Below are 12653 nucleotides of genomic sequence, written 5' to 3'. Positions count from 1 at the left end.
TCATCAAATTGTGGTCAACGAAAAATGACAGAAGGGTAGCAAAATCAATTTTCCTAGTCTGTCTCACAAACACCTATCTTTGCTAATATTATATATTGTAATTTGTTCTTTCCAATTATCAAAAGACCCATTTTACATATTGACCATGAAAATGAATGTCATTTATTTTCAATCTCTATAATTCATGAATGAAGTGATTTTTGTTCGAAAAAATTCCATATCCTTCTTATTGTTTGCTTGGGAATATTAGTATAGATTTTGAAAGTTCTAAATTGGGTTATTTATTCTTTTTGTTTAAAACTTAATTATGATCTAATTTTAATATTTTTATTATATTTTATCAAATTATTGTATAACTTATTCTAAAAAATTAATTAGTAGATATATGAAGAATCATTTTTCAAAAAGAATTTGTTTCTATTTATATTTTCTATATATATAATATTTATTTAAAAATAAAATTAGCATACACTTAAACATGTTAATAAACAAATAATTTTGTTAATATTTAATCTAACTAATTTAAAATATTTTTTGATAATTTTTTCTAGTCATTTCATACTACCTAGTAGATTACTAAGTACCCCTCTTTTCCCTTTGGTTAACCTACTCCATATATGAAAATTTATTGATTTTGAAAACTTTTAAGTTTTTACATTTAATTGTTTTTAAATAATAGACAATGAGAAAAAAACATAGTAGCATAGTAACCATTTTACTATTGCAATTATAAATTAAAACAAAATATTCGAAAGTTAAATTCATAGTCTAAGTGTACCCCTCATGCAATATCAATACTTGGCTACAAATTTCAACTCAATTTTTACATCGACAAGAACTAGACATGATGCGTCCTTTTTTAATTTGACTTCAACTTTCCTTTTCTTATTCAATATTTCTTATAGTTGATGTCTCATTTCATCTTATGCAAGATGTATTGTTTTTCTCTTCTTCTAATCTTTATATCCTTCGGTGGTGTCTGAATGCCTTATTTAAAACCCATATTTCTAAGTTGTTGAATGGTCATGAATTCTCCTCCATGTCACCTAAGGTTGTAAGGTTAGCTTAGTTTATAAATTTGTTTACTATTGCTTAAGATATTAATGCATGTTATTATTGGTGTTGTCATTTATTTATACTCTTAATTATGATGTTTATCGGGTTTAAAATAGAATGTTAATATTAGTGACTATGTTAATTGTATTTTTATTTATAATAATTATTGATATGATTTTATTTTTTGGTTGAGGCTAAAGCCACTTTTAATCATTATTATGTGTTGTTATTAATTATTATTTATTAAGCTTGAATAGATTCAAATCCAATACCTCTCAAATAAGAGTCTCACAATTTTACTATTATATTGTAGGCTCTTGTCTTGATTTGATAATAATTAGTTTACTATAGTGATTATTAACAATATTGACCCATTAATAGATGATATATTATTAATTAATTGTATGAATTAATAATGTTATTTTGAAAAATTCATATTTATGAGCAAACAAATATATTTTAAAATTGATTATATTTGCATTAAGAAATATATTTATATTGTACCTTTACCAATTATGGCTTGTGTTAAGATATGATGCTATTGTACCTTTACCAATTATGGCATGTGTTAAGATATGATGCTATTTATGTTCATAGTTCACTAGTTATACTTACCCCATACTTGCATGTGTATGATGTGTATATTTATTTTACATTTTTGTGTGATGTGTCTAATATGGTTGAGGGAGGGAGTCATAATCACTTGTAAGTCCAAAACTACATGATCTAATACTGCTTGTCATTATTTGTTTATGTAGATATATATATTTGTGCATGCTTGTCTTTTATGCAAGATTATGGGCATCAAATTTCCTAAATTTCTTGGATGAGTGTGCCCTATCACAATATCTCAATGGCAAGAGAGGAGATAGTATTCGGGTCCAAATCCCAAACCTAAGCCATTGTTGTCTTGAAGCAAAGGGAATATATCTAACTGACTACCCATTGAGTTTGATTTTTTATATAAAATGATGAGGGGAGCTTGGGAAGGTGAAGGTACAGGTGTACAAAAGCAAGTAGGTGCAGGAGTAGAACAAGGTCTACAACATGGATCAGGTGTGCAAGGTAATGCTTACTGAGGTTTAAACCAGTCAAGGGCTCCTTTGAACAAAATAACTAGTCCTCATGATGATTTTGCAAGTATTTTCTCTTCTACGTCCATTGTGCAACTGACTACGAATGTTTCTGACGATTTTCATTTTCAAAGGTGCCATTTTCGAGAAACTCATATCTCCAAGGGGGATAAATCAATCTTTCAAGGGAAAGTAGTAGTTTAGCCTGCAAAACCCCTTTTTTTGTCAATCCTCTCTTTCATGATCATCGAGTGAATGGAAAACTTAAGGTTAATAGGGAAAAATTGATACCTTGACAAGGACACTCACAATTTTAAAAGGGGGAGTTGTCAAAACAGGCTACAAAATACAATATGAAAAATTTGCATTTTGAAAAGCCATTTTGGCGGGAGGTTAGTAATTCAAAACTTGTAAAATTTTTGCCTTCCAAAGTTGACCAGAGGAACAGGGGATTCTCTCATCCACATCTAAGTGGGAAGAATGGTTTGGTTGGTAACAACTATCGTCATTGCAATGAGAAACAACCTATTTTTTATATTTGTCATAGAACTCCACCTGGTTCTTCAATCCTTATCACATATTCTCATTTGAGGGACATAGATAAAGGCTTGGGATTAGGGAAGGGCAGAGCTATTCCTTTATCAACTAATTTTCATGGTTTAGATGGATTGAAATCACAGCTTGAGCCTATTGTTACAACTTTAGAAGGTTTGGTTTAGGCCCCACCTAGGGTTCCCTTCAATCCAAAAAAATCTCATCAGGTATGGTAAAAAAAGAAAGTCTTTGAATTTGATCCCATTCAATCTCCTGTGCAACCTTCATATCAAATGACAATTACACTTCCAAGTCATTTTTTGCAAAACTTGATTGACTTTATTTGACAATCTACCTTGATAGGAAAGTTTTCGTTGGATCTATTGAATTTCTCTGATGTGAAAGCATGGGCTTTTTCTTCCTGGTTAGGTCTTAAAGATATCTTTTATATTGATTTGGAATCTCAATACGTTGTAGCTTTTTTTGATTCTAAGATATCTAGGGATTTTGTTGACAAGCAAAAAGTTGGTTTTGTTATGGGGCAAGTCTTTTCACTATGGTTTGGATTCCTAACTTCAAAGCTCAACTTGCTGATATTCATTTTTATCCTTTTTGGATCTCATTCCCATTACTACCTTTTGAGTATCGGGACCCCCAAATTATTGAAATTCTTGCTAATAAATTGGGAATCTTTCTTAAACATGACCTAATTCCCTATGATCATCCACACCTCACTGTTCGAGTTTTTCTTCTACTAGACATGCAAAAATTATTTCCAACACACATTTCTATCAAGTTTTAGTGGGGTTTATGGAATCAGCCACTTAAGATTCAAGATGAGAAAATGATTCATAAATTCAATCAAGATTAGGTCACTTCAATTCTTAATGCCAATATTTAGATCAAGGAGTACAAGTAGTATGTTCATATCATAGTATAGATCCCAATTTATGTGTGAAAAAAGTATTCCTAGAACATGATTTAGCTCCTAAGGATTCACTACATGAACATAATAGTTTGGTCATGAGCAATTCTATAGGAATTCCATTTTTTCTTTGCTTGAAATCTCTTTTGATTTTATTTGAAGGCTTCTCTGGTCATCCAAAGGATTTTTCTACCAACCTACCATTTAAATTTCCTCTATACAATAAGGAACCAACATTATTGCAGAGTAAATCATCAAAGATAGATTCTTCATTGGCCTTGCACAATGCTCAGGATTTGGTTATCAAAGATCAGTATGTAAAATGGAAGACACTTCAAATTGGTGACCAGATTGTTTCATTATTTTCTTCTAATATTATTTTTGAGATAATAGAGGAAGAAGGATTCAATGTAGTCAATCAGATGCCTTTTGATCTTGATGACCTAATTAAGGAATCTAAGTTTTGGAATAGTTTGGTTGCCCCAAAGAAAGCCAACCATTGCAAGATTTTAGATCTTGAAGAGAATGTAGGTTAAGTTGATAAAGCATATCTGTTATTGGATTCTTTCACCACAAATGATCCTTTAGGAGTGGAGGATTACATATATCAACAAATAGCCATCAACTTAGAATCTCAATACAAGGAGACAATTTTGGGGAGATTGAGGTTTCCAAGGAACAGTTTGATTTACATTCTTAGAATACCTTGAGTTCTTTTGATCACCATCAAACTTTTTCTATTATTCAGTCTCCTTCTCAACATCAACATACTCTCAAGATGCCCAAATTGAGAGGTAGACCTCAAGGTTCAAAAACTAGATCTGAGATCGCTTTAGGGATACAATCAACATTGGATGATAAGTTTGTAGTTACCAAAAGAGTGATGAGAAGAACAAAGTGTTCTCCTTGTTAGCAATGAAACTTAACTCATGGAATGTTAGAGGCATTAATTCCCTTGACAAAAGAAGTAGGATTCATGAATCAATTGAAAACATGAAAGCTGATATTGTTATGTTACAAGAGACCAAATTATCGCAAGACACATTTGACAAAACCATAGCTAAATGGTCAGTGTGGTTCTCAGTTCACTTCTATAGTAGTGGAGCTTCTGGTGGTCTTTTTGTTTTATGGAATCCATTAATGATTCAAGGATAGATAATTCATCAATTTTCAAATTGCCAAGTGTTAAAGATGTCAAATTTTGAGGTTTCTTTCATTCTGATAAATGTATATGGTCCTACTTCTGCTTACGATAAGCTTAAAACTTGGGATAAGCTTTCTCAGTTAATTCAGATGCAAAATTCTCATCAAGTTATTTTGGGAGGCAATTTTAACGCAATCTTGAATCATGAAGAGAAGGTTGGTGGTATTTTCCCTCCTCTTTAAACTATGTTGGATGTTTCACAGTTCGTAGAAAATAAGGATCTCATGGATATTAAACCTTTGTATGGTAACTTTGCATGGATGAATAGGAGGGTTGGTTTCAAACAAATTGTAGTGTGGCTAAATAAATTTTTCTTTCCCATGATTAGAAATTGGGCAATTATCATTTTCAATCAAAAATATTGCCACTTCTAGATTTTGTTCATTTTCCAATCTCCCTCAATATCAATAAACCAATATTTCTCAATCATAATCAGCATAAGGATTCTTTTAAGTTCGAAAGAATGTGATTACGACATCCACTTGTAAAAGAATGGTGGGTTAGTGCTCCTTTTGTCTCAGGCTCTAGGATGCACCAATTTGCCAATAAACTAAAACATGTTAAGGCTTAGATCAAAAATTAGAACCAACATGTTTTAAAGAATGTATTCAAATAGAAAGAGTTAGTAATGTCATAACTGGAGGAAATCTATAATATTATCATTCGGTAGGGGATGAATAATGATACTTATGTCAAACAAAAATGCCTCCAGCAAGAGTGGGGAGAATTGTGTAGTAGGGAGAAGAATATTGGCGTCAAAGGTCCAAAGAAGTTTGGTTACAATAGGGAGACAAAAATACAAAATATTTTCATGCATCAACACAACAAAAAAGAGCAGCTAAAATTATCTTTCAAATTAAAGAATCAGATTTGGGCATTATTTTATCTAATGCCTGGAAAATTAGAGATGAAGGTGTCAAGTTTTTTTCAAACCTTCTAGCCCCAGTAGAATACCCAACTCCCCTTCCTTCACAAGTGGATGATCTCCTACATTCTATCCCAACAATGGTGTCCCCTAATCAGAATATTAAACTTATGGCTCCTTTCACTATTCAAGAACTGATAGAGGTAGTCTTCTCATTTCCTCTTGATAAAGCTCTGGGTCCAGACAGTTTTACTACACTCTTCTTTCAGAGTTGTTGGGAATTTATTGGTTAGGATTTACTTGTAGCTATTGAAGAATCTCTCAAAACTAGATCTATGCTCAAGTATTTCAATTCTACAAATATGGTTCTCATCCCAAAATTTAAGGAGCCCAAAACCTTTGCCAACTTCCACCCAATCCCTCTTTGTAATTTGACATACAAGATTATTCCCAAGGCTATTTACCTATGCCTTCAACACCTTCTCCCTCACATCATTTCCCCCGAACAAGGTTTTAGCCTAGGTAGAGAAACAATGGAGGGAGCAATGGTCACACATGAAGTTCTCCATTCTATCAACATTAATTAGACTTCCAATTTCGTTATCAAGTTGGACATTTAGAAGGCCTATGACAGAGTTTTTTGGTCCTTTCTTTTTCAAGTTCTATAGAAGATGGGTTTTTGAAAGTGTTTGTGTAAGTGGATTAAAACATGCATCTCGGGAGCTTGGTTTTTAGTAATTATCAACGGATCTGCTTCAGGTTTCTTCTCCTCTACTCAAGGTGTTAGATAAGGAGATCCACTTTCTCTGGCTTTATTCATTATCATGGCAAAAGTATTTAACAAAATTATTAAGCATTATCATTTGATTATAAGTGGAAAGGAGCAAAAATTGGGGCCACAACAATCTCAGTCACACATTCTTTGTTTGTTGATGACACTTTACTTTTTGGAATACCACAAGTCTCAGAGGCTAAGTAAATTAAGAAAACTCTACAACGTTACTTAGTTGTATCGAGGTAGAAAATTAACTCTCCAAAATCTAAGATCTTTTTATTCAACACTAATAGAGTCATCTCATCCAAGATAGTACATATCTTAGGCTTCATTGAGGATGCTTTATCGTCCACTTATCTAGGCATTCCTTTTTTTATGGGATCTAATAGGAAAAGTTACTAGGATTGTGCTCTCCAAAGAATTAAGAGCAAAGTGGTGTCCTAGAAAGTTAGATGGCTTTCGCTCTCAGGCAGAAATCTTCTTTTAAAATCAGTACTCTTAGCAATCCCAAATTACTATTTGGTTGTCCTACAAGCCCCCATGAGAGCCTTGGTTCAAATTCATAAGTTAATCAAAGGATTTCTTTGGATAGGAAATATGACAAATGAAAAGAAATTTCCGTTGATATCTCTTCAAGATATGGCACATATTCCTACTATTGGGGGTGTTGGACTGCATGGCTTGGCAATGAGAAATAAAGCTTTTGGGGGTAAGCTGGTATAGTAGATGTATTGCAAACCACAATCAACATGGCATAAAATAATGCAATTGTTCATGTTAAACCCTCCTAAGGGCTCTATTGTATGGGATTTTATGATTGCCTCTAGAGATTTTATTCTCAAGTTCATTTCTTGGGAATTAAATTGTGGGGATAAGATTAACTTTTGGAGAGACTCTTGGAATGGACATCCCACACTAATCACACTACCAAATACTCAAGATCTATTGACAACATCAAAATCAGCTTGGGGAAGTCTTGTTGTTCATTTCATAGATGTAGTTTGTCCCTATTCTAGGAGAGTAATATCAAAAGATTTGGATCGACTCCCTTTAGATAACCAAAACAAAAATCTCTTTAATAAGATACTGTTGAAAAGAAAAATATTCATATCGAAATATGAGGGTCAATTAATATGATACCAACAAGAAATGGTAAATATTCAATTAAAGAAGGTTACAAACTATTACAAAGACTTGCATCAAACAAAACTCCATCTCGAGCATATATGTTCCATTGGAATGATATGGTGTTACTGAAGGCAGGGTGTTTTGCATGGCTAGCAATTAAGCATAGGATCTTAAAAAGTGATCGATTTGGAAAGATTAATTATTGCTCCTCCATTTAAGTATGTATTTTGTGAAGATGAATTTGAATCAGTGTTGGATGTTTGTCATCTGAAAACTAAATTACTCCACTCCATTGCACAAAAAAATTTGGGATATTTTTCAAGCATTTCCTTTGATGCATTCTTCATGGGAATATGGAAATGTACTCTAGCGTTAGTAATTTGGGCGATTTGGTGAAAGAAATAAGAGGATTTTTAGAAAAGAAATATCAACCTTAGACAAGGTCATAGAGGGCATTGAAAAATTGATTTCAAAGACTACTAATGCTAGCATCAGTAAATGTAAATTCAATCCACCTATTACTACATGGGATGGACATATCATCTGTGAATGGAAATTATTATTTATTCCATTAGGAGTTAGATTCAAGAGAAACCAAGAAAAAATTGATAGGTCATCAATACAATGGCAACCTCCACAACTAGGATTTGTGAAGCTTAATTTTGATGGGGCTTCCAGAGGAAACCTAGGAAAGTCTAGAATAGGTGCATGTATAAGGGATTATAGGGTCTATGTGCATGAAATTTCAATGGCCCCCCTTCCTTTAGGAACCAAAAATTTAGAAGAGGCTGAAGCTTTATTTTGAGGATTACTTCTTGCTAAGAAACAAGAATTTCAACAGGTTCAGATTGAAGTTGATTCTCAAGTAATAGTCAATGCATGTATTAAGAGGTAAATGTCATCATGACAACATCATTATATCCTACAACAAATTTGGAACTTAATTGACCAAATTAATGAAGTGACAGTTTCTCACACATTTAGAGAAGGGAATAAAGTTACGGATTGCCTCTCTAACCTAGGTTGTGATGGGATCACCAATTTTACATTACATCCTACCACATTCATAAAGCAATATATAGACTTGCAAAAGTTGATTACCAATGAGTTAGTGGATTGTTAGCAATAATTATACATTATTACCCATATCTACATTCACCACCAAAGCATATTGGGAAATGCAAATGAATCTCATATCATTTCATTCATTGCTACCAAGTTGATATATGGCAGACGTTACTTACATATGATTATTTCCCAAATTGGTTGCATGGTGTACCTTGCCTAGTGTGAGATCGCCAAGGAGATTGGATTTTCTATTTGTCACATGTTTTTTGTCCTTTAAATTTTTTTACATACAGATACATGTGCTTGGTAATTATGTTACATGCTTTGGTTTAATGAAGCCTTTATTTTTGCACATACAAGATGTTTTCGGCATTATTTCTCTCATATTCCAACAGTTTCTTCAGTTCTTGGTGTCCTTCTCCTAAAATATGTCAATACTAATGGAGTCTTGCATCAAATGTGAGTCCTGTAATCAATATCATTGTAATATGTTACCTAAGAATTATAGAATTTGGATACCTCTGAATGTGGATGAAGTTGTTCCACTTCTGCAAATTGATGAAAGGGTAATGGTTTTGATGTTTTATATTAACTATCCTACTATTTGTTGGTGTATTCAATAGGTAATTGGGGAGGAAGTCTTATCCCCTTTTGCTCGCCATTTTCTATTTCCTTCTAATGTGGTATGTATCTTCTTTTCAAATGCCATAGATTTATTAAAATCGGTTCCCCTGGTAGAAGTTTTGGTGAAGAAAGGTTGTCATTCCATAGTTTTGAAATGACAACAAGCTGAGAGTGGCTTTGCATAAGTATTATTTATGGTCTAGGCACACCTTAGTTGGTGGGTTGTTTCAAAGGTCTCAACCACTATGGAAACATGAGTTCATGGTCATGTATGAAGCTCTTCAAAAGTTGTTGGCTACATAGAATCCTCACATAATGAAATTGGGTTTTAAACCATGGCTAGGGCGATGGGCTACTAGCTCTAAGAGAGGGCGAGGTGTATGGGCTATGCTATATTGGACATGCTGAGTCTATTCAACACTGATTATGCAGTTAATTTTGGTGAGGTCATGGTTGCAAGGGTCTCTCCTCAAATGCATATGAATACTCATAGTTTTGTGCAAGGATTAAAAGATGATTATGGTGTTAACGATCATGAGGCTTTGACATCGACTAGTAAGGTGGTTGCTAGATTAGACTAGAAATTGCTTCATTTGGAGGTGAATAATAGATGTTGGATGCTTGAGGTCTCCACAGATTTGGTATGCAAGTCTAGGGAGGAAACAACTTCATAGTCTCCAGTGTGTGGGTTGAGTTTGGTAGAAGATTGAGGGACTTCACATGGGGAGGATTGCACAACTTTTAAAGATTAATAATGGATTCATTATAATTTTTTTGAAGTTTTGAAATATGCCCAAAAATTTGTTGAAATCCGATACAGGTATCTATAATTGTTCATATTTTGAAACTCTGGGAGGAAAGAAATTCTCTGAATTGTAACATTGGATAGTTATTTGTCGATATAAAAAAGTTGTAGATATCGATAATCTTTATTATGAGTGATGATGTTGGGTTTTCTTAGTGATTCTTTCCTGGTTCAACTCCTTTGAATCAAATTTTATATAAAATTAATATATTTAGTGGTTTGTCCACTTTTTCAAAAAAAATTATTATATTTTTGAAAATATAGAAATATTAAAATATGAAGGTATTTGATTAATTAGAAATTAATTAAATATATTTATTTAAATTGGAGAATTAAAAAATCAAAATATGGAAGTTGAGAAAGTAATTAAATAGTAAAGATTAATTAATGCTTTAGTATAATAGTTAATTACAAGTTTCACATGATTAACATGCTATAAATATTAATTGTTGATTAAAATAATAATATACTATTTAAAAGTGCATTACATAAAGTGGGAATGGAAGTAAATTAATAAACTAATAAAAAGTAATTATGTGCATGAGGGAGAAATTAGTAAATTTAAATATTTGTTTTATAATTTTAAGTTGAGTTGCCTTATTTAAAAATTAGAAAATTAGAAAACCCTAGGGGAGCTAGGTTTTCTTTAGTAGAGATTATTTTGGTCATTTAGGACAAACATGGTTTAGAGAACAAATTGTAGGTTTTGGGTGAATTACAAATTTGAAGTAAAAAGAATAATTTTCAAAACCTAGAAGTATTTTGGATCACATGATTCAACCAAATTGTTGTAGACTGTAGCTTGTGGATTAATGTAGGAATTGTAAAACCTTAGCAAGATTTCTCTTCTAAAATATTGTTTGTGTCTTCCTAACTAAGAGAATTTGATTGTTGAAATTATGAATGATTTTGTCTATGAATCTTGAAAGAGAAATTTAGTCGGCTTCTTATTATATTGAAAATTTGAAAGAAGAATATCGATTGTTTGTTTGTGTGGAAAACTTTGTTAAACCCTTAGATTTGGTAAAATTTTGATTTGAAAATCGGTAAAACCAAGCTATAATATATTTGGTAAAAAATCTAGTTTGTTGGTGGAAAATTTTATAGAGGCATGATTAGAAAAAGGATCTTCAATATATTTTCAACCTCTTTCCAAGCTCCCTCAACCAAATTCCATCTCTATTAGGAGATACACTCAAAACATCAATACCCACTTTCCAAAAATGTTGTTTGAAAGTTGCCTTCACCAAATCCATCATAACTCTATCCAATCTTCATATTTACATACAAATGGGAAAGCAAAACCAGCTAGGGTTTGATTAGAAAATTCTACTAATTAAACCATGAAGTTGTCAAATACTCTCCAAATACAAATTTGTATATTTTCTTATATTCTAAATGATCCTAGTTACAAAACAAATCTATTCGAATGGAAAAAAAATTTTTAAAAAAATAATTTATGTTTGCTTGGATTTTTCCAACTAGGTTACTAAAGAAAAAAATCTTAAAATTATATATCAATATATTTGTGTGTGTGTGTCATGGGGGCAGGGGTTCCAAAATCCCCCTCCCAACAACCTTTGTTGTTGCCACAATTGCTATTGAGGACAAAAAATTGTCATGGCAACTACTGCTACAAAAATTGGATGTCGTGGGCAACTTGTGTTGTCATGACAATCATGGGGGGGTTCATCACCCCCACCCTATCCCCCCAGAATAAAATAATTTATTAAAAATACAATAATAATTTTAGTATTATTTAATTATTATTTACATTTTAATTTAACTAAAAGTATTTTATATTAAGTTTTTGATTAAGTAAAATAGGTTTTCAAGGGGCCATGAAACCCAGTACAAAGAGTTAAATATTTAAAACTTTAAGCACACATATACAAAACATGACAAAACATAATAGGCCAATAATGAAATAAAAAGCCAGTTGATGAAGGACAACAACCAAAAGATGACACGTAAGTGAAAATAGAACGCAAAGACCAGAGACCACAAAAACAAACAAAGTCTAGACATGCCATATTCTTAAGGAGCTTTGCTACTTGCTCTAGTCAACAATGTTTCTCAATGTATTCTCAAGGCTAGAATACTGATTATCTAGCTCTAAAATTTTCACTTCCACCCTATAGAAAGCAACCATGTCTACAAGAGAACCCATGTTCACCCCATCCCCTGCCTCATTATCAATGTTCTTTTGAATGTTGACCTTGTCTTCTAGATTGTTCATCATGTCCTTCATTTTAGTGATCTCATGGAAGAGCCATTTTATAGATGTGAAATTATCAAGAAGGTTATTCCCAGAATTATTGAGGACATCCAGGTTCGACTCCTTGATAGAGTCACTCAGAATAAACATAGAAGGGTCAATGAGCTCCCTAAGCTCCACCTCACCACCCCCATTCCTTTTAATTTCCATCTCAATCTTTTCCTTGGCAATGCACAAAGGCACAAAGTCCATGTTAAGTTTTTCTAGACAACCCTCCTCTCCTTAGTAGGAGTGTTATAGGGATCTAGTAGAAAAATTAGGTAGAGGATCTAGAATAGACATACCATGAGAGTTAGTAGCCTTCTTATTACAATCATT

The sequence above is a fragment of the Cupressus sempervirens genome, chromosome 8, assembly GCF_028749045.1.
Source record: "Cupressus sempervirens isolate cs-2001-9-10 chromosome 8, ASM2874904v1, whole genome shotgun sequence".
NCBI classification, from domain to species: Eukaryota; Viridiplantae; Streptophyta; class Pinopsida; order Cupressales; family Cupressaceae; genus Cupressus; species Cupressus sempervirens.
This window is presented reverse-complemented; position numbering follows the sequence as displayed.